At 44.8% G+C, this 25,829-nt stretch overlaps 1 protein-coding gene across 1 annotated transcript in view; it reads left to right on the top strand.

Annotated features, from left to right (window-relative positions):
* The window catches only part of ACKR3 (atypical chemokine receptor 3), a 47,452-nt gene that overhangs the window by 1,935 nt on the left and 19,688 nt on the right, over nt 1-25,829 (top strand). The window contains exons 2-4 of the mRNA XM_064452167.1: nt 7,903-7,974; nt 10,807-10,879; nt 23,705-23,828. The gene's annotated coding sequence lies outside the window, so the exon portion shown is untranslated. The remainder of the gene's footprint in view (nt 1-7,902; nt 7,975-10,806; nt 10,880-23,704; nt 23,829-25,829) is intronic.

Raw genomic sequence — 25,829 nt, 5'->3', positions numbered from 1 at the left:
AAGGGAGTAACATTTGCAATTCAATAAGTAAATTCAGGAATTGGAGTCAGAATGGAAAATTACTTTTGTTTTTTTTTATTCTGTAATGTATCATTCAAAAACAGCTTCTAAAATTAATAGCTAAGCAACCCATTGCACGTGTTTGAGACAGAAAAGTTGGAAGATTTTGAAAGCAATTGAAATAAGAGCAACACGATTGTTTGATGTGATGTGGATGTTAATTATTAACCTGAATTTATTGGCTTCTGATAGCACCTTAGTGCTACAGTGCAAAGGATGGTCTTTATTGTGCTAGAAGCTTATTAAAGATGAAGTAATGCCCGTTGCTCACTTTGCCCCCTCCTTCTCCATACCCCTGAAAAAAAAGTTGGAAGAAAGCAAACATCTTCCTTTTTAAAATGAGAAATTAAGCCTCAAAAGAGTGATGTGCATGAGAGTGTGCAGGGAGCCTGTGCACAAGCTGAGGGGCTTTTTATTTTCATCAGTTTGTAGGGAACTTGAAAAAAATAATCACGTTACTGGGGAAAGTCATGCAGTAAAATTAATTATGAAATAAGCAGCATTAATTTTTTTAATAGGAAAGGAGCTTGTTTTGTAGCTGAAATGGGAGTAGCATCTGACTGAGAATAGGTAACTGGTTTAGCCTAAGAAAATAGACATTTATAAACAGAAACTGGGGAGTGTGAGATGTTCCTGTTTGCTGTAGGTTTCCAGTTGAATCCTTGAGCTTTCAAGTAATTCGAAGTGAGAGAATGCGGGTTTGCCTGAGCTGTTGAACAGATAGTGCTAAATCAAAGGACTGCCCTGTGATATATTTTCTGCTGTGGCTGCATCTACACCTTGGGTTCATCACAGCTGTTCTCCATCCCCACCTCCAGCTTTCTTCTTTTCTTTCCTTTATCTCCCTTCTCATCTCTTCCCCTGGAGCACCACAGCCTGAATTGCAGCTGAGGTCCAGCAGACCGTTGACAGTAAACACCATGAAGTATCTCGGTCTTTCCAGTCCAGGATCACATGTGTCTGATAATCCTTACGGGTACCCAACCATCTGAGATCTCTAGGTGCTACTAGAGATTAAAGGGATTTGTACCTCTTATTCTAATTATTGTATGTTTTTTGTATAGCATTGATAGCAACTTCCTCATCCAGATCACATTGCCTTAAAAAAATAAAACAGCGTTATTTAATCTATCCAGTAGGAATAGGTGATGGGGTTTTATACAGCATGTTCTTTTTGGCATCCATAATTCCTTAGGCTCTTGCAAACACGAGCTTAAAAGTTCTGCTGCCTTGGAAACTAGGTGTCATCATTTTTCAAAGAAGTCTTTTATTATGAGCTTAAGAGGCGACTAGTGAGCTTACAAGGGGGTAACATATAAAACTGGAGGGCCTTGTTCCTCTAGATACAGGTCCTGGTAAAGAGCTTAATGCACCTGTCTCTTATTGAGTAGGGGCTTAAGTAAAGTAAGGAACATAATAGGAAAAACGTTCTGCCTTTGTAACTCATATTTCAAAGCACTTACAAAAGTCTGGGTTGTCCCCCAAGGCATAGGACAGAAGGCAGAGTGGGTTTTTTTATTTTTGCGTGTTGCTTGCCCAAAGAGCACGCAAAGGAAGAGGCTGTGGGTCAGGGCTTTCTCCCTCAGGCAGGACGGATGAGTTGAGGCTTTGGGCCACTGCTTGGGAGTCCAGGATCCTGTTGCTTGTTTGGCCATGGGGACAGGCATGAGATATCTGTGCTGTGCCTGTCTGGGGTGTAGGACGTGATGTGCTCTATGAGGTGTCTCTTGCTGACATGAGGGATCATTGAAGGCGGTGGTTTGCATGCTATTGATGAGCTGGATGAAGCTGGGGTTGTGAAGCAGTGCCAGGAGGGTGGATTTTGCTGGATGTCTCTCACTGAAAAACCAGTTTGCTCCATAGCCCTACCCCAGAGTGCCGGTGTCCCTCTCATCTTGGAGGGCTTGACAGAGGAGCTCTCCTGCAAGGGACAGTGGCTGTGACAGCACTTACACCAGGGCAACTGTTCCCAAATGGGGACCTGGTTGCAACTGAGTTGCACAGCAGATATGTGAGTTCAGGAAAGTGGGAAGTAGGACCTGTGTTGGGCAAGTCTGGGGAGATGTTACTCAGGGCTTCCTTGTAGATGGGTGTTTGGTTTTCCTTTAGGCTTGGATTAAAGTGTGTAAAGGGATGCTGGATGGTTCATTGCTGCAAGCCTGGGGACTTAGGTCTGCCTTGTGGCTTTAGTGCTGGCTTCCAGCTCACACTGACACCCAGGAGGGCTGCCTCTGCCAGCTGGGCTGCACTGACCAGTTCATTAAGCCTTACAATCAGTTTCTGAGCTATTTTGCCAGTTAATGTTAACTACTAGGTCTACAGGAGGTTTGCTGCTTACTTCAAGGCTAAGTGAAGGGGATTTGTTGGCAGTCGGGCTGTTAGACTTTGATATAGCACCAGCGTGTTCGTCAGGCCTGAGCGTGGTACATGGAGGAGGAGGATTGGAGCAGAATTAGAAGGTATAAAGTTCAAATCTAAATTGAAGAATTTTCCCTCTATCACTTATATGTGGGAAATGTTCCTGTGGTTTCAGGTATAAAATGTCATACTTCATAAGGAGCGTGTGTTTTAAATCTCAGCTAGATATTAAATGCCATGCCACACTTCACTTCTCTCTTTGTTAAAAAGTAAAACCCCAAATCATCTCTCCTGAAATAATGTTGTTCAATAATATTAAAGCTTTCAGAAGAACCTGGTTCTAAATAGCATCAGCTCTCTATCATTAGGAAACATCAGGGAATGCATTGATTTTATTCTGTATTGACAGTTGTTCACCAGCGTTCGGCTATTTAATTATCTAGGAAGTTGTTCTTAAAGATGCCTAACAGCATAAATCTTGCATTTGATACAGATTGACAATTAACATGCACCAGATATTTGGGTGTTTGCTTTGGGTTTTTCTTTTTATTTTGTGAGAAGGAAATAGGAAAAGGGATTGGACTCTGGATTCTGGCAATTTTCCAAGTAATTTGTTAGCAGAGGCTGTAGAAAACTGGTTGGCTTGAACATTTGGTTTCAGCAAGAAAATTTTTAATAAATTAACACAAACACCGTGTCAAGCTTTAGTCACTTCTAGAAGTGACCTTTGCCCTCCTCTTATTCTGCAAAACAAATATTGAAAATAAGTAGCATTTCTTTTGTTTGCGTAATGTGAAGATGTGTTCAATATCACATGTGAAATGGCACTACTTGACAGACCCATTTCAGTTAAGTTATATAGGTCCTCTAGCTATTTACTCACTTTATAGCTCACTAGTCAGCAATTTAAAATGTTGTGTATGTTTCTCCCTTATGATTTTCATGGTAAAATGGCAAAAAGTTTGACTGCTAATATTAGGTATATGTGGACGTTAATTACTGAAAACTTTAAAAATTCTCATGTTTTTAAGCAAATGAGGATATAGTGCTACACAGCATAAGCCACTATCTGCTCCTTTGGATTAGAGTGGGATTATAGCTGACCTAAGCCCTGCTGTCTCATGCTGTGGTAAATGGGCAGCAGGTTTGGTGGGACCAGCCTCCTGGGGAGCCCTGGTATGGTAAGAACTCAGAACAGCAAAGTGCCACTTGCTTGCCATGGCAGGAGGGGGATGAAGATGCTGGTCTCTGATGTGGGCTGTTTGCTGGTCTTTCTGTTAATGGAAAAAATAGCTGTTATCGTGAACTTATGGGGCAGCAGTTGTGGCTTCAGCCATCATACTCAATGCATGAGATGGAGAGGCTGTTGGAAAGTCCTTTGCTCTAAAGCTGGGGAGCTGGTGTTTCTGAGGATGATCAGGGTAGAGAAGACCATGAGTAAAGGGTAAGGGAGGCAGGCAGCTCAACCCTTCAGGGGTCAAGCCTGGATCAGGAAGATCCCCTTCCAGACCCACTGTCTGATTGAAGGGAAACGTTTTAGCTCCAGGACTTGATGTCTTTAAAGGTAGCAGCTGAGAGTGACTTGGGTCTAAAGGAGAAGGGATGCTAGCCATCTGCTTTAGCAGTTTATTGCCCAGAAGAAAAGTTCATCTGTTATTCGTGCTGTTGTTTCATTGTGTGTTTGGTTTTCCCTCCCGCTCTCCAGTAAAGCACTTGTTGACTTAATCCTCTTTGATTCAACTCAAAAGCAAGGAAGTCAAACTCCTTGAGAGGCTGTGCAGCTCTGCTCTCATTTCCCCAGGTTGCTGTGCTGGGGCTCTAGCTGGTGTGTTTTGAAGGCTTCTAGAAGCAAAACTATTAAAGCAGGGAAGGGAGGATATGAGGGGAGGCAACACTGAATTTTGCTGGACATAATGATGACCTGAGTCATGAAATGTTAGTCTGGAAGGGGGAGTTACCTTGGAGCTTCCCAAGCTGTTCTTGAGGATGGTGAGAAATGTTCTAGAGGTTCCATTTTGGTGCATATTCAATGAAACTAATTTGATTAAAAAAAAAAAAAGCTTCTTACTAAATTGGATCTACCCTGCTTTGTTTGTGCTGAAAAGTGAAAGACAGCAGAACAAAATGTCAGCAGAAAGTAACCCCAAAATACAGTGATTTTGTAGGGAGCCACAAGCCATCAGCAGCTTAAATTTGGTGGCAACCTTCAGTTCTGCAAATGTGCTTGATGCATTGTGTGGTCACTTTTCTGACCCCGAAGGCTGGGCAGCCAGTACTGCCTATGGAGGGAAAGAGGTTCCTCCAGAGGGTATCTGAGGAGAGGACTCTTTATGTCTTCTCTGAGCTCTGGAAGAGCCTCTCTCACTCCGCTGGCCATCAGGATCTAAGCTTAAGTGCTGACGGCTAAGGTGCATTTGCAGTGTCCACGATCCCTCACCCATAATTGCGCATCTCTTTGTGTTTAGGCTCTAAGGCCATTATATGCAGCATGTGGGGACTCTAGTTTCCATCTGGAGTGTCCCAGGATGAGTTAGGTTCAACTGATGTGATTGTATGAATGAAGCAGAACCAACAACTTATGCCTGGTTAATTCATGAGTTACAGTGAGAGCTCAGGGGTTAATGATGTTTCACCTAGAGCTGAAAGGACAATACAAGCCAAGTGCCTGGCCGTCACTCCCTTCCACGTTGCACGTGCGTCACTTCTGCATGGAAATGAGTGTGAAACTTCTTATTTTTCCTTCTCCCAGTTCTACTTCTTGCGCTATAAATAAACGGCACAGTGTGGGAGAAAAATGAATAACAAGGGGCTGTAGTTTTTTAGGTGCCTGTGGCAGGATGTTTTCTTGATTATCCTGTTTCTTGTAAACACGGTGATTGCTTTTGTAGCCCAGATGTAGAGAGGCAGCCTGGGTTCATTGTTCGAACACCTGCTGTCCTTTCAAATGGACCCAGCGCAGCCCATTGATAAAATTCAGACTCAGAAACCTGCATCACCAGGCTGAGCTCCTGTAGATAGCTAAAAAAAAAAAAAATAATAAAAAAAACCTTGAGGATCTGACATCCGTCCTGGTTTGTTTTGTTTTGGTTTTTTTTTTCCTCCATTATATTTGATTGGGAGGGGAAGGGAAGCTCAAGATTATTTCCCCCCCTCCCCCCCCCGCTCTTGTTCTCACAATAGCAATAAAAACAATACTTTCTGGCTTCAAGGTGGTAAATGGTGAGAAATAACAACAATAGCTCACTTTACAAGGATGCAGCCAAATTTATGAATGAAACTTGTGGCTGCAATTCAGTTTCCAGGCCTGTCTCTGCTTTTGGTGTGGTGAGACGAAATAAAAAGAGTCATAGAAACAGCTTGCAACTATTGTTGGGAGTGAGCACAGGGTAAGGTTTTGTCTGAGTTGGAGAAGGGTAGCATGGGGTTTTTCTGTTTTCTGCATCAAGATCAAAGCACAAAGCAGGTGAATTTGCTCAGTTAAATAGAGGCTTTGCAGCTTTTTCTTTGTCTGACACTAGCATATGGTGGTGTAACACCTTTGAGAGTGTAGTTACAGCTCTTCCCAGGCTGGCCACGTAGGGTAAATGAAGTCAGGTAGACCCTAGCTGGGACAGGACAGCTTTACAAGGTGCACGGTAATAACACCATCCCTTGGAAGACAGGGGTAAAAGTTAGACCAAAGGCACCAAGTACACTTGTTTCTGCAGGTACAGGTCAGTTATGCACCTTCTAGGCACCCGAATGTTTCTTTGGTTGGTACTTGAGGGCTAAAATGTGCTTTTTGGGAAGGTCTCTTTGAGGAGAGGAGACCCTCCCAGGCTCTGGAGTGAGAGGTCAGAGAGATGAGCTGGTCAGTCAGGGCAATGTGTGGTTTAGCAGCCTCTTCTCAGGTAGGATCCTTGTTTTCCATGGTGGTCTTCAGAGCAGGAGAGGTTTTTTTCTTGTGTTGAGGTCTCTTGCATGCTTCCCTGCTCCTCATGCCTCCCCTACCTATGCCTTTGGCTGCACAAGCAGAGGAGATGTGCTGTGATTTTATGTACTGCTGTTCTGAGTATGGGATTGGACCAGATGGCCTCCAAAGGTCCCTTCCAGCCTAAAATGCTGTCTATTTATCTTGCTGAGAGAGTTAGAGGATAACAGTGAGCCCCTTACAAAGGCGCGTACTGGGTCAAAGGCTTTCTCCTCCCTCCTCTGAAAATGAGATCTGGGACTGTAAAGGAAGCAGTCCAGCCCCAAAATAATAATTTTGCTGGAGACAGGTGAAATCAGGTGGCCAGACCTGCATGTGCCATGGCTTCATCCTGCTGGAACAGATGTGGTCAGCCCTTTGGCAGCACCCGATGTTGTGCAGAGTTCGAAGGACTCCGTGCTCAGGGCATCCCACATGTCCTCCTGCACTCCCTGGGCTGTTAGGGATGTCCTAGGAGAGAGGACACTGCTCTACTTGTGGGGTGAAGGTGTGGAGGGACCCATAGGCTGTTGAGGAGGGGTCCTGTCCTGCTGTCACTCCTCAGCCCCCAGCCTGCAAGTGGGGTCCTAGGGAGGGAAGTACCTACGGATAAACATTTGTGCAAACTGCCCTTTCCATCTGCCTTTAAGCCACATGCAAAAAAATGCAGAGCGGCGTGTTGGCGTGTGTTGATGTCTGCATGCGAGAGGAGCACATGCTGTCTCTGGACTGTGGAGCAGGCAGCGTGTAGCGTGCATGTCGTTATCTAGCTGTGGTAGGGTGCCAACCCATAGGCACCATGGGCAAGGGAGCTGGCATGAGCTGGCCTTTGCAGGAGCACAGGATGCACAGGGACCCTCCTAGGCTGGAGATGGGACACGATAACCTCTCAACAGCCAGCACCCGGGATGAATTTGTCTCTTAAATCCAATTATATCTGCAGACTGAACTCTTTTATGGTCCCTTCAGGATGTGGCTGTGTCACTGCAAAGTCCTGCGTGTGCAGCCTTTCCTTTTTACCCAGTGTTTTAGTTGGTTTGAACTTTCTTTTTAACAGCCGTGTTTTAAAGCAAGATAGCAAGGAGTTGGAACGGGCTTAGTGTCTTCAGCTTTCTTATGCATGCAATTTCTGAAGAAAATGCCTGTTTACTGATATCATCTTGTATGGTGCGATGTCAGAGCTTTGCTACATTTCCTAAAAAAGCTGCACTAACCATGTGAAATGCTTACATGAATTTTTCTAGCTTGCACAGGGAGGTGTCCTTGATGACCTTTCATGGTAATTACAGCAGTTAGGAGATGTTTGCCTCAAGCAAACCTCTCTCTAGGTCTTCAGCATTGCACATTTAGTTATTTTGGATTTCCCCTTCCATGTTCTTCTGCAAAATAGTTTTGGTGCTACTAATGTCTTAATTTTCCCCTAGAATCTATCAATTGCTGTTGGGAGGCTGTGAAAGCTGCTGGGTGTTTTCACAAAGAAACCAAATATGGTTCTAAGGAAGCATTTATATTTCCTATTTGTGTTTTGTTTTTAGACCCTGTCTTCCAGAAAACCTTTTTGTCCAAGAGAAATGGAGACAATCAGACTAGTATTTCTTCTAACATGGGTAAGAGATGAAAGATGAATATCCGTGAGTGGCAAGTTTCCTTTCAAGCGATTCTGAGCAAAACCAAAGCCTTTCTGAAGTGGTTTGCTGCAATCGCAGTTTGCCTTGCTTCCTGCTCATGCATTTGGCAGTTCATTTCTTGGGCACGTCTCCCAGCACGTTGTGTGTGGTTACAGGAGGTGGGGGAAGTTGGAAGGCCAGCAAGAGGCAAGGGGGCTTTAAAACCGTATTTATTTCTTTTTCTATTTAGAATGCTGCTAACGAAACATTGCATTTTATTCCTTCCTACCATCAAGGTGCAATATCTACCCAGCATCAGCACTGATGAAGGCAGAGCAGAGTATGAAGGAAAGGGGAATAGGAGATTTCATGCTGGGGGAGTCTTCAATTAGGTGTCCGGACTGGGGGCAGTGTAAAACCACCACCAAAAAACCCCTTGTTTAGTCTGCAGTTGGTAGCTGGTGGTCACTCCTAGTGTGAGCCCTGGATGCTGAGCTGAGAAGTGGGGTGTCCTCCTTCTCAAGGTGGAGTGTTGGATTATAGCGCTATCGCAGCTGTGAGATCAGTGGAGCCAAAGCAGAGGGTGTGTGCCTGCAGAGCTTGTCTCAGTGCCAGAGAACGATATGCAAGGGCAGGGCTACTCCTTGCCCACACTTGCAAGGGACGTTCGTCTTGATGGCCATGTCCTTCCTTCTGCTGCCCTCTGCTATTTCTGGACCACTTGCTGTCCTGCAGTTGTGCTGATGGAGCCGTCTGTGGGACTTTGGGATGTGCTGGGTGAGGATGAAGGAAGATTAAGATGGCTTTGGAGCCATGGCCTGGAGCACTGCTGGATGGCTGGGGTATAGTGAGTGATGAAGGCTGAAGACATCACTGTCCCACCACCTGGCTGCATCCACAAGAGTGGGAAGCACCTACTGAGCCGTTCCAGGTCTAATTAATAGATAAGATATGTTCTTAGAGGGGGGCTCCACCAGCTCAGTGAAAAGTTGTGACTTGCAGCAAGGCTGTGGCTTTGTGTCACCATGGTCATGCCAGCTCCTCAAGTGGTGCAAACTAAGTTGTTGTCTTTGGTGCCTGCTGTACTCCATCCATTTACACCAGCGCAGCAGCTGAATGCCTGAATTTTGCTTTGTTTCAGAGTAAGATGCCATTCTCTTTGATCAGCATGTGCATTAATGTATTTAATTACATTAATGTAATCTGATGCTGGGTTCTTGCAAAGACTTCCTGCTGCTGTTGAAGGTGGTGATGGAGACCCTCACTGGAGTGAGTGATGAAGCAGTGTAGGTGGGATCTGAGCATATCTGAGCCACGCAAAACACACTGGATGGTAAGGATATCAGCTCTCTGGCCTTATGTGCGTGCGGAGTCACATCAGTGATGATGGTCTGATACTAGCCTCATGTCTCCTTGCGTGACTGCAGCCAGGAAATGTACCTTCTGACAGGGCTCCTTGTCCAGGTCCTCGCTCTCCCACAGTAGAGTACCTTGGTCCTGGGCAGATGTAGTGCGTGCACAGGTTGTGGATCGGTTTGTTCCTGCACTGGGGGGGAGGAGGTCCCATAACAAGAGGAGAGGGAGCCACAAGAAATGGCAAATGACTAAATTTTGGGTGCTGCGTTGCAGGGAAGGGAGACCAGGCTGAGGCAGTTGTCTTTCCCTACTGATGTGTGAAATGCAGCAGGTTTGTATCAGTAGCATGGATTTCTGGCTCTTGAGCTATGGCTTGGTTAGGTGTGGTTCCCTCAGTGAATTGCCTGTCTTATAAGCAAGGTCCTGGGTTTAATTAAAGCTGTAGTTTATTTTTGGACCGTTTAAAGTGCACTGATAAAGAGCAGCCTTGATGTTAGTTTTCCCATTGGCTTGTGTTGTTACTGTACGCTATTTCCATGTGGATGGTACCTCTGGGCTCTGGTGTTGGTGTGATGCGCTCTCCCGTCCCAGCACGAAAGAACCGCTTGTGTCCGGAAGGGCTCATGCGTTAAGCAAACAAACTTTGGCTTTGAATCCAGAGGTTAGGAAAGAGCATATGGTCCCTGAGAGGTGCAGCTCGTATTGCAAAAACTATCTGGAAAACTGGATAGCAGCTTTTCTCTTTTACTAGTGCCTGGCCTGAAGAGGAGCAGGATTTAAGCACATACTTGAATTTCAGCATGTGCTTAAGCGTTGTCCTGAATGGAGACTCTCTTGAGCTTTTGCTGCAGTGCTTTTCTGAACTGGGGCCAGCAGGCTGTGAAAGTCCTCTCTTGGCATTATTGGCCCACTGCGTATAAGCTCATTGCAGCTCGCTGGCTATTTACTGCATGGAGAAAATCACTTTATTTAGTTGCAGCTAACTAAGTAACTGAGAGAGGCAGGTTAGGAGAGTTGTACATGAGCTGGGAGTGAAACATCTGACCTTGTCTCATGTCTGTCTTGTTTCTGTGATCCTAATTCTGCTCTAAATTAATTCTTTTGTTTAGCTGCTGTTTTTTTTCCCCCCCTCCTTTTTGTTTTCGCATGAATGCTTGTCTCTATATTTAGGTCTGCTAGGGTGGGATGTTATGAATAATTGTTGACTGATATTATTAAACACTAACACGCTTGGCTGTGTTGCACTAATGATGGGGCTTTGGGGGATATGCAAATCAATTAATTGCAGTAATTGCTGTAATAGCTGTTTTGGAGGATGTTGTTGAAGAGCAAAGAGGGAGACATTTGGAAGTGCAAAGGAGAAGGGGTGCTTGAGCGTCACTGGAGATGGCCCGTTCAAGATTCTGATTTGTAAGGTTTGGTTTGTTTTGCTCTCTCAAATCCACTGGCACCAAATCCTCTCTTGCTTTGTTTCAGTTACCCCAGTGTGGCTACTCCTGGACTTTGCCCAGGGCCCTTTCTGCTGAGGTGGAGCTGAAGAAGCTCACAGGTGAGACAGATCCTATTCCAGGTAACCTCTTGGCTTAGAAATATGGGAGGCCTCATTGGAAAACAGCTTTGGAAAAGAAATGTTTCCAATATTAGATCTCTGCGTCACCTTGCACTGAATGGTTTTGGTTTGCCAGCTGATTCTCATTCATGACAAGGCTTTTTTGCCCTTCTGGGGCAATATCATGGGGCCTCACAGTGGGCACAGAAGGAACGTGAGATGCCTCAGGAACCATTGTGGGGAAGCTGTGGAGGGAATGGGATTCGGGTATTGTGAGGATGGGGAGGAAAACGTCTCTTTTGGCTTCTTCCCAGCCCTATATGTGCTCTCCCTGCCTTTGTGTATTATTGTATATTCTTTTGTCTGGGTTTCTGTATGCAGTGTGCTTTAGTCTCCGTGCTCCGGGGCAAGTGTTCAATGTGGTGCACAGATGGTCCTCACAGAAATCCCGTTATTTGCTAATGGGATTTTGTGCAAAGCATTTCCCCTGTTCTTTTCAACAGTCTGCGTGTTTGTGTAAATATGCCCAGACCCTGATCTTGCTGAAACACCCTCTCCCGTGCAGCTGAGAACATGGCTTTATTTTTCATTTATCTGTTTTTTAAATCTGCAAGGAAGATGTTGGATCAGCTTCTGTAGGAGGCAGTGGTTGCAGATCTGGGCAGTGCCAAGGTTTGTACCTGCACGTTGCATGGTGAAGGAGGGCCAGTCCTTGCTGGCTCTGCCAAATGTTGCAGCTCTGCCAGGTGACCTGGCCAGATATGTTGGGGCATTCCGCTCTCATGCCCTTGCTACCTTGCTGGTGGTCCTATCCTTACATTTTGTACTGATGTATGGCTGAGATATGCTTATCTATTCAGCAGCTTCCCCCCTGGCCCTGCAACATTTCTGTAATGCAATGTTCGACTATTATGCAGCTATTCCCCTCTGTGCCCTCCATTCTTCAAGTAATGTTCAAAATCATGATATAAATAGCAAAAGCCTAGAATATGTTGCTTTTATGAGCAGAGGTCTTTCACACTAGGTTAGACGTGTGCCTGATGGGCATAATACAGTGATGACTCTTCCACCGGGCACACAGAGCTGGACTAGCTGACCTCCCGAGGTCTTGTCCAACCCTTATTTTTCTGTTGCTCTGTGACATTCGCTGCTGGTGTTGAAATCTGTAAGTGGAGCTTTGTTTTGCATCATGGTCGCTGGAGGGAGGTCAGGGCTCAGTGGTCATCATGACTAACAGACAGTTACGGGGTGTGTCAGGAAGTTCCCTGTCCATCTGTGTACTTATATGCTCATCCTGCAAAATGTTCTTCCCCTAAATGCCTCTCAAGCTCTTCTGCGATGGAAAGGTGAGTCATACAAGGGCAGAGGTTGTCCTTTAGCTGGCCAAGGACTTGAGGTGGTTCCTTTAGAGCTGAAAAATCTCATTGCAACCCTGGTTCAGAAAATGCAGGCAGCCCAAGGCAGGAAACCTGTCAAGGACTGTTCCAGTTATGGCACAGTGCCATTGAGCTGGCTGATTCGGGATCAGGGGTTGGCGATGACTTGCTGACCAAGCAAAGGTGAACCAGCTGTGGGATGCCACTACATGTAGATATAGGATTGACACTTACAGCCTCGATGTGCTTCTCTGAACATCCAGGGTTGTATTGTCCTCTGCAGTGGGGTCCCAGTCACAGGAAACCCTCATCTCTAGCTCTGTGCCTGTGTGAGAGTCCAGCTCTGGGCTGGACTTGTAGTCATCCCTGCAGCACCTGGATTGGTCTCCATGTTTTGTTTGAACATCATTGCACCTATTAAGCATCCGGCCAGTGCAGTGTCTATCCATCTGTAGTGGTTTTGTGACCACTTTGTCCAAAATTCAGGAGCCACAGGGGATTCTGGAACACCTCCCTCTGTATCTTCCAGCAGCAGAGTTTAGGAAATAATGGTTTTTTAGGTCTGCAAAAGGTAGCAGAGAACCTGCACAGATACTGATCTTCAGCAATGTCCCACTGTGGTCTGATGTCCTCTTAGGGTGGGATCTCAACAGGAAAACAGCTCTTCAGAGGTGTTGGCTTTCTGTGCCCATCGCCAAATACACCCCTCAGCTTGTGTTTTTGTAGCCTCTCAATTTTGTGGATTTTTATTGCCCTTCTGATAAGGGTGATTAGATCTGATTTGTTTGAATTATAGCATGGCAGCTTATAGCTCTCACAGACACAACACTGCTGCGCTGGGATCACACCAGCTTGTGTATGGGGGGAAGTGAGGAGGGGAGAGCCTTTCTCCTCCTCTGATAATAGCTAGCAGATGTGATATTGTTACCAGGTCAAGGATCTGAAAGTATCAAGCAGCAGAAAAAAAGCTGTGCTTGGATGGTACTTTCAAGCTGTAAAGGGGAGGATGTGGCAGAGGCTGAATCATCCTGTGCTCAGCAGCAGGTCTAAGCACTGCTCTGCAAGGTTTCACAAGCTGTAGTATATTTAAGTAGTCATTGTTTGGCCCCAGGAGCTATTTCTTTAGGTCTGTGCTAAACCATTACTAAACCATTTCACTTCATAAAAATCAAGTCTGCCTGTGGCTCATTTATGTATTGGGAGCTGCATGCAGTCAGTTTATTAGCGTGTCTTGTTTTTCTGGAGGTGTGATGCCCCATTTTTTCCCCCTTTTTAGAGGCTTCTGGGCCACTAGAAAGAAATTCCCCTTCTAATCAGGTTTTGTCCGAGGTTGATGACCTGCTGTGAGCCAGACCATGATACCTACAATATTAAAACCTCATTCTTCTATGCTATTAGGAGGGTTTTTTTTTCCTAAAGGCCTTGCAGTAGCTTTCCAGGCTAGTTCAAAAAATCTGGGGCAGGTCAGACTGCAGGTTATTACTGTGCCCCTTGTGCCTTTGTCCTTTGATCTAGTGGCTGAAAATCTGAAATAAGACAAGATTCAGCTGTGGGTTTGGTGCCATTTCAGGCTCTGGGAAGTGGCTGAGTTCTGCCTGTACGTGCATCTTTTCTACAGGGCTTGACCAGGTGCATCCCTATATCTTGCTCTCCTCTTCCCCCCAGTCTCCTCTGCTAAGTGAGAGTGGCACCAGATCCTTGTAGGATCACTCTTTAGAAAACAGGCTCTGCTAGTGGTCTCAGTAAAAGCAATATGGTTTAAAGGCCATGTTGCAGTCCTGGGCTTTATACAGCTCTTGGAAAAAGAGCTTCCCAGGTTCTGGCTGAATGTGGTCATTAAAGAATAAGTAGTTGCTCCTAGCATGAGGCTGGAGAGATGCAAGAGCTTTAAGGAGAGAACTGAGTGTGCCTACAGCATGCCAACAAATAACAAAATATCTAAAAGTATAGGAAGAAGTTTTGAGGAGCTGCTGTGGGGTAAGAGAGGACTGAACCTTACTTGAATGCGGGTGAGTTGTATCTTTGAGAGCTTCCATGGGGAGGAGGTATGGGAGTGGGCTGGAAGGGAGGATGTGGCAGCAAAGCAGCATGACAGTTTCATCTTACATGGAGGTGTGTGTTGGGGAGGAGCAGCTCAACCTAGGCTATCTTTTCAATACTGCAGTGGGTGGCTGTTACATGCTGTAGTGGTGGCTTCATGACAAAAAATGTGTCCCTTTCTCATTCCTTTGCCTTTTGTCTTCCCTCCCCCCCCCTCCACTCACCTCACCTCCAGCAAGGTGCCCTCCACCTTAACTTTAAGATAGAGAAGCAAACTCTGTGTTTAACTTAATGGCTGTTTTCAGTACATGCTGTGTGAATACAGAAAAGGGGTTGTAAGTGCAGCCAAGAAAATACCGTGGGGACACAAGTGTGTGTATGTGTGTTGGGAGAGGCTATAAAGAGCATATAGATATGCATTGTATTACATTGTAGTTTGCTTTTCTCGTATGCTGATGGCACATTTTCTGGCTGCATAGATAGCAAGCCCTTCTGTGTGGTATTTGCCAATATTGAGAGCACTTGAGAACTCTTATGCCACTGCAATTTGCCATCCAATGGACACAGGAAGAAAACTGCAGTGCTTCCAGTGTGCTTGCTCTCTCCCACCTCCCCCCTACATCTTCTTCCCCAGCTGATTTGACCAGGTCACTCCCCGTCTTTGATTCTTTCCTCTTATTTAAAGACCTCCCGTGGCTGCATTGTCTGGAAAAGCTCTGGTAGAGGCTTCAGAGCCGTACTTCCCCCTAACTAGAGAACATGCTCTCATTAACAGCCCTCGAGGAGGGTGAATATTGCTGCTACCTTCAAAGGAGAGACAGAGGCACAGAGCAAACTCCAGGCCCTCAGTCAGATGGAGCTCTGCTGAAGACATCAGCAAGATCAAAACATCAGCTGGTGAGAACAGAATTGATGCAGGTATTCCTCTATGATGCAGGAGCTGCGGTGGCTTTGTGGTTCCTGGAGACACGATGTGAACTGGCTTTAACTAGCTTTGGTACCGATAAAAGTGCAGCAGCCACTTGGGTGAACGGCCCAACTACTTGCTTAGCCATTTGGGAGGGTTTCAATGTACATGCTACACTCTGCTGCCGCTGTCAGCAGTGACTGATAGTTATCTTAAAGTTAGCTTAGGACTGCCTGTGCTGTCTGCAGCTGCACCATCTGCAGATGAGATGTACCCTCAGTTGCTGTCAGGTGAAACTGCGCTGAATCTTGGGAACCAAAACCCTCTTCCCAGCTGGTATCTGAACACCTTTGCCAGGCACTCAGTCTCTTTCCTCAAAGCTGCACCTCAAAGGATGAGCTCCAGATGGTTGAGTGGGAACCTTGCCAAACACGGAGGGTTATCAGCAGCGTTAGAGATGACTGTAGGCTTCCTGCTGGGAAGTACGTAAAGATCTGTTAGCTTCTTATTTTAGTCCCCTAAAAGAGTGCTCTCACAACTACTTTTGGCTTTCCCTTTAGCCTAATAAGTTGTTCTCCCTTTTCCAAAAAGTCTGAGGCGAGTCAGTCCTAAACTATCCACAGCATCTATTTGTCTGATTTCCCCCTTCTCTGGAAGCATATCAGATGAGTGCGGTGGGGTTGGAGGTAGGTTGGACTTCAGCCAACCGTTGGCTCCTGCCATGAGTGTGTATACTTTTATCTTTTCAATGTGACTGTTAAGGAGAAAAAGGAAATTAAACCACAAACAACTTAAAAAAATAATAATCAAAGCCTCACAAAGGCACACAAAACCCCAGTAAGCTCTCTGTTCTTTGAAACTTGAATCTTATCTCCCCCTGTCAAGGTTAATTGTTGCTGAGTTCAAACCATGGACAAGCTTTCATTATGCCTGGAGAGCAGAGCCATGGCTAGGCTAGGTTCATCTGCTGGGTGGTTTGTAGCAGGGTTGAGTTTGGTCCAGTCAGTTAAGGAGGGAGTTTCATCTGTGCATTTCATTATATTTGTGGATTTAAATCTGACCTTTAATGTTTCTTGGGTATCTTTTCCCAGGGTTATAATCTGTGGAGCTATTTTAAAAGTGGACACTTTATTGCTTTCCATATTATGTTGAAGACTACAGGATGGCAGTGTGGTCAGACCTGGAATGCTTAGGAACAACTGACAGAAGGTCTCCTAACATAAGAGATGAGAGACCCTTCTAGTTTATGCAGCAGAGACTAAATAGTATGTTCTGGGAAGCAAGTCCTCCTAATTTCTCAGTTAATTAACCTACCAAGAGCCAAAGACTGAGGTTTCTTTTTTTCGGTTGGTTGGTTTTGGTTTTTTGAGGGGAGGGGCGGGTGGGGTGTGTTTTGGGGTTTCTCTTTTGGTATTTTGACCACTGCAGAGTCACTGTTGCAGCCCAACCTGCGTGTTCTGGATCCCAACTCTTCTAAATGTGGTTTTCGCTCCTGTAGTTCATGTTCTTCTGAAGGGGTGCTTGGAGGAGATGGGCCATTAAGAGCATTAACAATGAAAAAATACTAAACTACATCACAGTATTAAAAATACATTAAAGAAATGGGCATAATGAGTATTGGAAATAGTTGTATACCCCCTTGAGCTAGGAAATATAAATATACATATAATAAATTAAGTTCCACCCTGCCCACCACGGTGTTGTATTTTCAGCTGGCTAAGTTAATTTGGGAGACAATATTTCACATGCAAATAAGTTGGGATTATGGTTCTGCTTGGGTAAATCACAGAAACTGTTCAATGCCTCAATTTACTCAACCTTAAAAGGGAGGTTATCAGTGTTCTCTTCACCTCTGCACTGTCTCCTGGGATCCTCAAGCACAAAAGGGGGCTGAGGAAGTGTTAGAAGAAAAGAAAATGAACTTATTTTCTCATTTTCAGCCATTTTTATGAGGTGGATAAGAGTTGCTTGTATCAGTACTGGAATCTTTCCTTATGTTTGTGTTAGAAATAGCAATGGGGAAAACAAACAATCTTGTTTTGGAACCAATTTGGGTTTTTTTGATTGCCCCCACCCTGGAATTTTCATGACTTTTATCAGAACTTTCCAGTTTTTAATACCAAACAAAATTCATTAATTCCTATCTGAACTCCTTTCCCAGAATTGCATAGTAACTTTGTAAAGCATCTTTGAAAGCGTTGATTTTACAGGACTGAGCCTTCGCTGGTTTCCAGGTTCTCCTGGTGCAAATCAGTGGAGTCGTGGAGCTATGGGATGTGTAGCTGCTGGCTGCCGATGTCTCGAAGGAGCCTGTGCCTGACAAAAGAGCCCAAAGTGCTGCAGGACTGACCATGCAGAATTCTTCCTTTGCTATGGAGGTGCTATTTTGACATGAGGGACCCTCAAACACAGCTAACGGGATGTGGCCGGCCATGACTTAACATGGTTGCTTAGCATTGCATTTCTGTATTTCCCCCCAGCCCACTTCTTTCCTGTGGCCTGTTTTTGCTAATTCAGGCATGTCTAATGCTAATTCAAGCATGTCTAATGTTAGCAGGAGTTTTTATATGGTGTGGATAGGTCATGGAGATCTGCCTGAGACTGTATTTTACAGGTGACATCCATAAATACAGGTAGGGGAGCAGGACAACAGAAAGGTCAGGGGAACGGGACCTGTGAGAAATGCTGTTATAGGTGGTGGGGAAGTCTGAAGGTGAAATGCGTAAGAGTAACTTGCAGCAGTGGGTGAAATGAGGTTAAAACGCTTGCGAATGGATGCAGATGGGTGCAATCCATGGGGATTTGTATTACTTTCTGCTGTCAGAGAGACGCAAGTGCCTGCTGCCTGTCCTCAGGCACCTGCCTCTGGCACCATGTGCCATCACGCGCTGTCCTTGGCCAGGGTAGAAGTGCTGGTGATAAGCAGATGTCCCTTGCCGGCGTGTGGAAAGAAGAGTCAGCTTGCCTTGCAGATACTTTCCCCAAAGACAGCTTCAGTCACTGCATTTGTAGGGCTTAGTCTATTCACTCTTGCTGTGAATTACAGAAACCAGACCTCTCATTTTTGTATGGACTATATCCACTAGCAACTAGCTGGTGCTGGTATTTGATATCAGCTGGGAACCAGGTCAGGAAGCTTTGATTTTTTAAATTTTTTAAAAACTTTTTTTTAATTTCTACCACCTTCTCAGCCTTGCTCCCCACACCCTGCTTGGTCTGACTGGTTCATCCACTTACACGTGCCCCAGCAGTACGCTGTGGGTAGGTGTGAGCAAGCTTGGCACAGGGGACCTATGCAGTGCCAAGCTATAGGAACTTCCCTGATGCATCTCACTTTGGGCAGCCTGAACTCAGCGTCATTTCTATGAAGCTGGAGAAAAAGGCTCTGGAACAGATTTTTTTTTTTGCCTAATGCATTTCCATGCCTGAAAACAGGCAGATGTACAATTTATTAGAAACAGTGCTTAGAAAGCTAAGGGCTGTAGCTTTTAAATGTCTTGTGTGTTTATCTATGAAAAAAATCCTATGTTTCCTCCATTAATGGACAGTATTTACTTTAGGAACAGCAGAAATCTGATGTTGAGTTTCAAATTAAGTAAATCTCCATTTATGAAAGCCCTAAGTGCTTCTTTCTAGGTCTCTTCATGGTACATTTAGGCTCTGTGTCTGTGTTGGAGACTTAAAGCTCAGCAGCCTGAGCTTGGATCTAGCAGGAAGGGAACTAAACATCAGTCTGACTTTTAGGCTGTATTAAAGACTGGTGCCGTGGCAGGGTGTGAAATGCCCTTCATGTGACTGAGGAGGACCCTCCAGAGACAGCCTTGATGGAGGAAAGTCTAGGAGCAAGGTGAATACAAGAATCCTGCCTGTTGGAGGCACAGGAAAAGGTTTCACTTCTGGGGGTTGGTTCCTTTGCTAAAGCAAACAAAACATTGCTTTTGACTTTGCTCATTTGGTTTTTCTTTTCCTGGAAATGTATTGCTTTATCAAGCGGTGCAGGAAGCTTCCTGAAACTCAGTTTGCAACAGGGACACTCAAGAAATTTCTTTTCGTTTTAAAGGATTTCTGTGTGTTGATTCCAGTAAGCTGAGCATGGACCACCGGACCCTCTTAAAGATTTAGTGTTTTGGGGAATTAGTCATCAACAGCATCATCCTTCAATATGTTATTCATGGTGGCCATCACTTTACCCAACACCAGTGGCATGAGAAAGCTGTTTCGCATGTATGTTTGCTGGATCAGGACCAAAGTACGTGGCATTTTGCTGGATGGGGTATGAAAGTGCTGCGCTCCCTGTTCTCCAGTTTATTAGCAGTTTCTGAGTAATGAAGTTTAAAGGAAAGGTAGCACACACCTCTAGTGCCAGCGCTGTTGTGCTTTCTAAGCTCAGTGTGACTGTGGGCCTTGCAGCAAGGGTCGTTGGCAGATAATTGTCCTCTTCTGAAATCAGGTTAAGTCTTTGGACTTGCCTTTGATTTGTCCAATATTAAATGAGTACTGTAAGGCTCTCAGTCCTGTCTGGAGAGGATTAGCTCCCAGGGATCTCAAGATGAGGGTTAATAGCAACTGTGAAAATCTGTCCTTTTTTTTCTAGCACTTGATGCTGTGTTAAGGTGGCTGAACCAGTTTTTAGCTGGCGCTCTCATACCCCTTTCCAGTATTGTAGTGTTGGTTTTATTATTCTGAATGAATATTAACCAGAACTGATAATAATAAAAGTAAATAATCAGCCAAAAATCAGTCCAAGGAAAAAAAAAAGGCAACCAAAAGCTCCAGAAGATGTTGACATCTTCCCACCCCTTCTTGTGTTAAAAATGTCAAAAAAACTTCTGTGTACTATCGGCTTTGGAAAAATACATTAGCAAATGAGTACTGCTGCTGTTAGACTGTACAGGGACTAGCATCCAGATGCCACGGGTGATGGTTGTGAGGAGCTCTGTCCTCTGCACTCGCGTGCAGAGGCGTCCTTGCAGCCATCTTCCTGCCCTAGAATGATGAGGCATCATTCCTGCCTAAACAAATCACATTAAATACCATACCTTCTCCACATCTTCTCTGCCAGGCAAAACCCACCCTGAAGTGCTAAGCATTAGCATAAGCAAAGCTGATTCACCAACTTATTTCCAGTGTACAAAATAATTTATTTCATCACAGAACATCTGTGTAATAAAGCTGTAGAAGCTAAGGGAAAGCTACAACTTAATTGTAGTTCTGCCAGGAATCAATTTCTCATTTTCTTTCTTGTTTTCTGACAATTTCTGCTTGGTGGTGAGGGCCAGAAAGGATGAAGATTTTACAGATATTGATATCCTCTGCATTAGTGGCATTTCATATCCAGACCAAAAATGAAAGGAAAACTTTGCAGATATTTTTTTGGATCAGCCACAGTAGGGAAACATCTGGCTCAAAACAGTTGTCCAGCAATGAAGAGCTTTATTCTTGTATAAAGCTAAATACGGTTTTTATCTGTAAGTTTTTGTTTTAGTTCTTTCTGTAGTTTCCCCTGAATGCAGAGTTAAGGAAGAAATGGATTAAGACTAGCTTTTTTTACACTGTCTCCATTTCAGAGACACAATAAAAATTTAAAGCACAGTAAGAAGTTAAAAAGTCAGCCCTGTTTTGCTGAACGAAGATGTTTAGGAAATGTTTTGGATAAAACATCTGCGGTGAAACTCTGCAGTCGTTCAAGCTGACAGATATTTAGCTTTTCTTTTGTTTTCAGTTCAGAGTAAATACCATGTTCAGGAGGAAAAAGGAGGGGATTGGACCCCGTTTTCGGGGATGCCTGGGTAGTCAGAGGATTGATGGATGCTGTAGGTGAACGGCTGTTGCATAGGCATAAATTGCCTGTGAAATATATGCTGTGGCAGTGCAGCCCATCCAAAATGCAACATGTAGTTTTTTTCTCTAGATGGAACTGTTTGCCTTCCGGGTGCTATTTTAGAAATGGCTTGGATCTGTTCAGTGGGTATGTCAGCTGCAACTTTTGAAAGCTTTACGAGGCTGATTCTTTTAGAAAACCTCCATTCTACTCAGTCTCTCAATTTGTTGCTGCTTTTCATAACTGGAGTGAATGCAAGATATGCTTTGGCCAAGTTATAAACATTTTCAGAGGAAGATGCTAAGGGGAGTGGCGAAGTGAGAACTGGCGTCTACTCTCTCTAATCCTGTCATCCTTGGGATTTTACTGTGGGCTGAGTAAGAGGTGGCTGCTCAAATGGAAGCATCATCTCAATTCAGATGGCATATCTTGCTGAGACACTAGTTCCTCTCCAGGTAGGTTGAATGTGCCAGATGCAGCAGCCTGGGTTCAGTAAGGTTTTTATATTTTTCTAAAGCAGTCATACCACTGCAGGCTTTTTATTCTGGGGACGCCCCATGTTTGTTCTGCAAGCTGAGAGACTGCACAGATCAGGAACAGTCAGAAGTAGAAGGAGCAGGAAAAATGAGCGTGCTATCCAGAGCCCTAAATTTCTCTCATCCACCATCCACCTTGTTCTCGAGCTGACCTCTAGCCCATGTGCTGCAGAGCTGGGCTTCACCAGAGATACTTCTCCTTCCTCACTTTGCTTACACAGCTGGTTTTTAAGTATGCTCTGGAAAAACATACATTCAGTACAAACATTATGCCTATACGTCCTCCCCGTTATTTCTTGCGTGCAGCATCAGCAGTTTGCAGTGCGTACCTCAGATTCCTGAGAAACATCGCCTTAAAAAACAAAACAAAACAAAAAAACCCCACCAATCAAACAAAAAAACCCCACAAAACCAAAACTTTTGTTGGGCCAGCTAAGAGGAAAATGCAAACAGTGACTGAAAGGTACAGCAGCGCTGGTGTGGGCGTTGTTCAGCCAGGTCATAAAAAGGCAGTGGATCCTGAGAGAGGTTTCAGTCTGCGGGGAGAAATGGCGACATGTGAGATGGTTGGCTTTGTGCAGCTCATTACATTCCCGTTGCTGATTTCTAAGTGGAGTCCTGTTGCTGAGAGAGACCAGGTTTGCTTTTACTAAAAACATAGGGGTGGGGTTTTTATTTTTCTTGTACTGAGGTATGTAACTTTAGATGGCCATCTCTGTGCCTGGTCACTTCTGAGATTTTTTTCCACTGACATTCACCTTGACAAGCTACAAAGAGTTTGACAAGCTACAAACTACAGTGGCTTGCCGCATCGTGGCTAGTGTCTTTCTTTGATATAAATCCTCAGGGTAAAAAAGCACCTTGTGCAGCAAAAGCAAAGGCTGAAGTAGCTTTCGTGAGGCAGGCTTAGTTCCCTTGGAGGCCTAACATCCCCATTTTTGAGGCCTAATTGCATGAAGTCTCCTGTGATAATTTTGTAGATGGCGAGGAAAAGTGGCTGGAAGCCAGCCTTTGCCATTGAGTGGTATGAGCCCAGCAGGTTGGTGTAGTGTCTTGATAGGGCAACAAAGAGATCCAAAGACTTGAACAACTGTGGTCCTGTTGGATGTGGTTAAAGATTTTTTTCATCCATTGCTAACACAGATTCCTTGGGTTGATCAATATTAAAACGCTTCACTTAAAGGTGCATTTCCTTTGCAACTTGCAGTGATATTCTCATGACAAAGGAATGCTCTTGTATGAAGTTAACTGTTGTTTGTGAGCGGAAGTAGTGCATTTAAGAGTCGTCGGTCTGATGCTGGGCTGATATTGTCAGCTTGGCCACGTGGGACTATTGCAAATACCCATCAGCAGCATCTGCCCCTGTGCTAGCCTGGCGGGACCACGATCCAGACTCCTTCACACTACCCAGATCTGTAGCAGGAACCTGGAGGTCCTGTGTTAGGAGCCTCCCCTCCTTTGCTCTGGATTGCAGGATCAACCGATGCCGTGCTTCCTACCTGCATGCTATCCTGTGCAGAGGGGGAACGGGCTGCGCCTGGGCCTGCCAACATATCCATTCTTAGCTTTGCTGGTGATATAATGTCATGACCCCCCAGCTCAGCTTATAGCCATGTGTGGGGTATTGATTTCTGTTTCACAGAATGATAGCCTTCATTGGCTATGGCTGGGCATAATGAGTTGGGCAGCTGCCAAGAGCTCAGTGTCACCAAAAGCCTGTAACATTCCATGTGTTAAAGCTTTCCTGCTCTTCAGTAGTTCAGATGGCTTTGCGTCTGTAAGAGCCGGCACAATTTCTCAGGTTCTTGGGGTGTGCCTACACCTTCTGAACCCTTTTTGAAGCTATTTCTGCATTTGATTTGACAGCCTAATGCCCACAGAAGGAAAGAACGTAGCAGGTTTGTAGGCATGCAACCCCCACGTTCAACTTGGACAGCATAGCCTGCTTATAAACCCTAAGTAACAGCCGTTTTGAAAGCCCTCTGCAGTATTGATTTATATTTTTCTGCAGCATCAGCATCACTTTAAAGGACAAGGGATTTTATAATGCAGTTGTAAATTATTCCTGTAAGTATCTTAAGTGCCTCATGGGAGTGCATGATCACTCAGGATGCTTTGTAATTTATTTCTTCTCATGTTTTCCAGCTGTGCAATAAACCATTTGTAAATACCCAGAAATGAGGGTCCTTACAGATGGCACTGACATGTACCAGGCTTGCATGAAAACCCTTGTATCATCTGTGGAAAAGAGAAAAGGAAGATAGCAATGGTAAGTCTAAAATTTTCCTGAACCTGCATGGCAAGTGTGTGCCACTGAAGCTCCTGAAAAGGCTGTAAACATGGATCCTCTTCCTGGGGTCCCCATTGGAATCTCTCCTTGTTATGTTGTGGCTCATGCTCTGAAGTTAGCTGCTCTCCTGACCTAGTAAAAATCTAGGCAGGTGTGAGCCAAACCTGCTAAAAGCAATTAGCATCAGTGCTTACATCCCCCAGTTTGTGCTAATATGTATCCTGATGATGAAGTACAGGTGAAAGACTTAATGGTCCTGTTGCTCCTCTGAGAAGCAGAGGGTTTTGTGGAGGGGACTGTCTCTGCCAAGTACAACTGCTGCTGCTGGGACTCAGCTGCACAGGCAATGAAAAGCTCAGGTTGTTGTGTGCAAGCCTTGGTGAGCAATTCCTTTTCTCAAAGAGTGTAATTATCTGTGGACATAATCAGTTATATTTCAAAACTATACAGCTTTACAGTTGGTGGTAAGAGTATGTTTGTCCAGATCTAACCTTGGATGGCTTGGACAAACATAACTTGTATTATCTTCAGCAGAGCCATGTTTTAAGACTCAGTAGTGTCGTTTTACCCTCTTTCTGATTAAGTACCTGATGGGCTGTTTTCTGTTGAGCTGGTAGTATCAGGTCCTAAAGGATGTCAAAAGTGACCATCCGGTGTGAAGTTTCAGGTGTAACTCGGAGAAGACCTTAGTGACCAAATGTATGCGAAGGATGAAGGGCCTCAGTTGCTTCTTGCTGGTGAGGGAGTCTTATGTCATCCCAGATAATTTTTGAAAGTAAAGAAAGACATGGCTTTGCTTTGCATTATTTGAGAGAAGCCCACTGTGAAATTTGCTGGAAGAGTGTTCTGCTGACTTCTAAAAAGACGGGCACCTGAAGGGACTTTACTGTGCAAGAGTCTTGAAGTTCAGCAGTGCTGTGTAACAGCACTCCAAGATACTGACCATCTGAGGTTTTGAATGAGCACATCAGATCTGCTGTTTTATCTTCAGTCATTTCTCTAAACTGCCACTTTGCTTTCCCAGTGCTCCTTATCACCGGTATTTTGTAGCTTTAACAATAATGACCTCAAACACTCGTAGGCAATCAATCTAGCTGTGTTCGTCTGTTAAAGTTCTGTGTTAATCTGTGGGGATTTGTTACAGGGATGCAAATGCTGATGGAAGTCTTACAAGGGCATGTTTTTCTTGAGCAGGGAGGACAAGAGATTGCTGTTCAGTAAGTAAACAAAGAGAAATAATCTTTTTCTGCCTTGATGTTGGGATTTCTAGTTAACCACTCTTCCAGGTGCACTTACTGAATGCTAGCAAAATCTTGTAGGTAAGGCAGGGCATGGTGGTCCTTTGGCAAAACTAATCTTGAGGAGTTGAGATATCATCAGTACCCTCCCTCCCGCACCCATCTGCTTATATTAGCTGATGCAAAACTGATAGTGGTTGTATCGCTTGCGGCATAAAGTAAATACCAGTCATGGCAGGACGTTGATCTTTGTAGCAAAGGAATTGTTTGTGGCATGCTGACCTGCCCTGAACTCCTGGGTGATCACAAAGCATTATTGACAGTTAGAGCACAAGCGCAGTAAGTGGTACCTTTTGCTGTGTGCAAACATACTGTGCATGCTTGTGAGACCAATTATGAGCCCCAGTGAGTGAAATTCATTCTTGTTTTGCTTATGACCTCCCAGCATGTCCTCACTTGCACAAGAAGTTGTTCTGAAGCAACTGGTCGTGGACTCCAGATGTTTGCCCCACTGCGGCTGGCTGCCCCTGCTACCAAATCCCAATAAAACAAAATGCCTGCCTTGAAAAACCAGGAAAGTCCCAAAAGAGTGTGTACTGTCTGTTTTGCAAGACCAGTCATACTTGACATGTGGGACTCTTGCCTTGAACAACTAACTGCTTGGTGGAGATCTTGCAGACCAATTGGAAGTGCCTTTTGACTCTGCTTTCATCCATCTGGCCATTAATAGTTTGCTTGGGTA

Source organism: Phalacrocorax carbo, chromosome 5 (assembly GCF_963921805.1).
Source record: "Phalacrocorax carbo chromosome 5, bPhaCar2.1, whole genome shotgun sequence".
Taxonomy (NCBI): Eukaryota; Metazoa; Chordata; class Aves; order Suliformes; family Phalacrocoracidae; genus Phalacrocorax; species Phalacrocorax carbo.
This window is presented reverse-complemented; position numbering and strand designations above follow the sequence as displayed.